This window comes from Rosa rugosa, chromosome 6 (assembly GCF_958449725.1).
Source record: "Rosa rugosa chromosome 6, drRosRugo1.1, whole genome shotgun sequence".
Lineage (NCBI taxonomy): Eukaryota > Viridiplantae > Streptophyta > Magnoliopsida > Rosales > Rosaceae > Rosa > Rosa rugosa.
The window spans coordinates 25976980-25979517 of record NC_084825.1 but is presented as its reverse complement, the minus strand read 5'-3'; the positions used below and the strand labels follow the sequence as shown (position 1 = coordinate 25979517).

At 43.9% G+C, this 2538-nt stretch overlaps 1 non-coding gene across 1 annotated transcript; it reads left to right on the top strand.

Moving 5' to 3' along the window:
* The first annotated feature begins 1868 nt into the window (after positions 1-1868).
* On the top strand, positions 1869-1982 carry LOC133719077 (U5 spliceosomal RNA). Its single transcript, XR_009850807.1, has one exon. It is a non-coding gene; the product is annotated as a U5 spliceosomal RNA (small nuclear RNA).
* Positions 1983-2538: the final 556 nt, after the last annotated feature.

Genomic DNA, 2538 nt, shown 5'->3' with positions numbered 1-2538 from the left:
GCCAGAGGCTATCTCTAGTTGCTGCAGTCCACCACTATCACCCCATTCGGACCTCTAGCAGAAAAATAATACTATCAATATCCAACACTCAACCAATTTCACAATTCAGAGTAATCGGCCCTTACCACTCTTCTTTTCCAAACATGGATTCGATTCAAGCCAGCTGCATTCCCACCAACAGTCACTCGAATTCATGGCAAGCAGGACAAGTTTAATAATCCAATTCTTAACCAAATTCATATCCAACACAGAGTTCCTGACCCTTACCTCAATCCATTTTCAATGGAAACTGACCCAACAGTTCTTCTTCTCCAAATCTTCAAACTCCCAGATTCCAAAGCTCAGGATTTCCAAAATCTCTCAAAGCATAGAATTCCTCAAACCTCATACAAGCCAATTTAGACAACAGAAATTAGAGCTCTTGGGTCTAAATCGAATTGGGGGCTTCAACCGAGAATAAGATGACGTAAATTACCTAACAGAGACGATCCAGCGACCGTGAGCGGCGGAGCTACGGTGGTCGACGCGCCAGCGGCAGCGCGTGCGGCGGCTCTAGTCAAAGTCGGAGGTCGAGAGTTTGGGGTTTCGAAAGATAGTGTAGCTCTGACTTCGTTTTTTAGAGGTGTTCGAGCTCGATTCGAGCTGGAGATCGGAGAATGAAGGCATGCAGAGCTGAGATCTTCGGCGATGCTTGTACGACATTGTTTGACGTCGGGATTGGAGGCTATGGTTCAGGTTTTGCTCTCTACGGCTTGCTGAGTCTGATGGTGGTGTCGGTGTGGCGAGGTGATGGTCGGAAATCGACGAACGAAGAGGGGCAGTGGTGTCGTAGCTTTCCAGGCATGCATGTGGTGGTTAGGAGCTTTCGATCGGCAGAGGAATGGCTGGGTTTTGATCGGATTTGGGCACTGGTTCGAAGGGTGGAGACGGTGTGGTGAGATGGTGGCCGGAGCTGGAGTCTCTGGTGGTGGCAGAGGGAAGGAGAAGAGAGAGGGAGCGAGAGGTCGGGGAAGAGAGAGAGAAGGACGCGGCTGAGGGAGAAAAGGAGAGAGTTTAGGTTTTAGGATTTCCAATTTCCTATTTATAGTAGTGTGTGAGAAATACTGAATTTACCCTTGCGACGAATTACGGAACTCTCCTAGCTAATTGTGCTCGGTTTTGGGCTCGTAACTTTTCTTTTCTTCGTCTTTCATCGACAACACCCTTTTTAAAGTCTTGACTTTGCCTTTAAGTCCAAAACTCAATTTGCTTAAAGATCCAATTCATCGCTTTGTAAAATAACTCCGCCAATCTTTTGTCTTGTTAACACTTGGCGACCTTTTAGGCCCAAGGGATGACTTTGGCCCAAATGTAAATTATAAGGCCCAATAGATGGTCTCGACACCAAAACAATCTCCGAAATCGATTTCTTCACTTAAATCACCTTGCGAAAATCTTATTGGCGAAAAATTACCTTTCAAAAATTAAACAAAATTTTCGGGTGCTCACACTAACACTATACGTACAGTGAATTGGTTAGATGAAGTTAGTCTCTCCCATGGGCGAGACTTTTTGCATGTTATAGAGTTTGAGCTTTGAAGGACCATTGGAAACTATCCGGGATAGAAAAGATTTTCAGTGCTTTTGCTCAGTTTCTTTTCCTCAGATTTCCACCAAGGAATGGAGTCGGTTAATTACTTATTTTATCTATCAAGTCTCAAAGGAAGATTCTGAAACGCCAGTAATAAAACATGTTCGTTGTCGTACTTAAAGTCTTAAACTATGACTAATATTAATGATAAATGCTACAAGTCCCACATCATAGAAGAGCCCTATGTCTAGCGTGAGGGTTATAAAACAAAGCAGTTCAGCTACTGTGAAAACCACGGAGCCATGCGTTGAGCACAGAGCGAACTATTCTTTCGCCTTTTACTAAAGAATACCGTGTGTGCGGCGCTTGAAGTGGCATACGCATATTTTTGGAAGGGCGCACCTTTGTGGATGCCCTTCAGAATTTAGTTGACAAGATTTCAAGAAGTGTGGTATTAATTAAGAACTTACTTGACAAAGATTTCAAGAAGTGTGGTATACCACAAGGGACTTCAATCTCCAGACAGTAACTGAATGATCAGTTTTTGTAATTTTGCAATTGTATAATTTGCTACCAAGTACCAAATTAGCTTCTCTCTAAATATATTTGGTCTAGTGGAAGCATGCTAGGCTGCAAGTGGGGTGGACGCTGTAGAGCTTCTCCCAGTAATAGGAGGTCTCTGGTTCGAACCCCAGCTTGTGAAAAACATCCCTTGGAGAGGGGCCATACCCAAGTTGCGCGCTCCCGGCCCCGGAGTGGTAGCTCACTCAGCCACCATTTTTGTACCCAAAAAATATATATATATTTGAAACTGACAAAAGAGCAGTTGTTGGCGTCTAAAAGTGACTTGATTAGTTGTTGGCTATCTAGCGATGTCTAGAAGTGACTTGATTCTCCAAGGCATTGGGGGATCACATGTGAGATGTTTATAGAAATGTTGTAGTCTCCTCCTAGAATATGAGAATGCA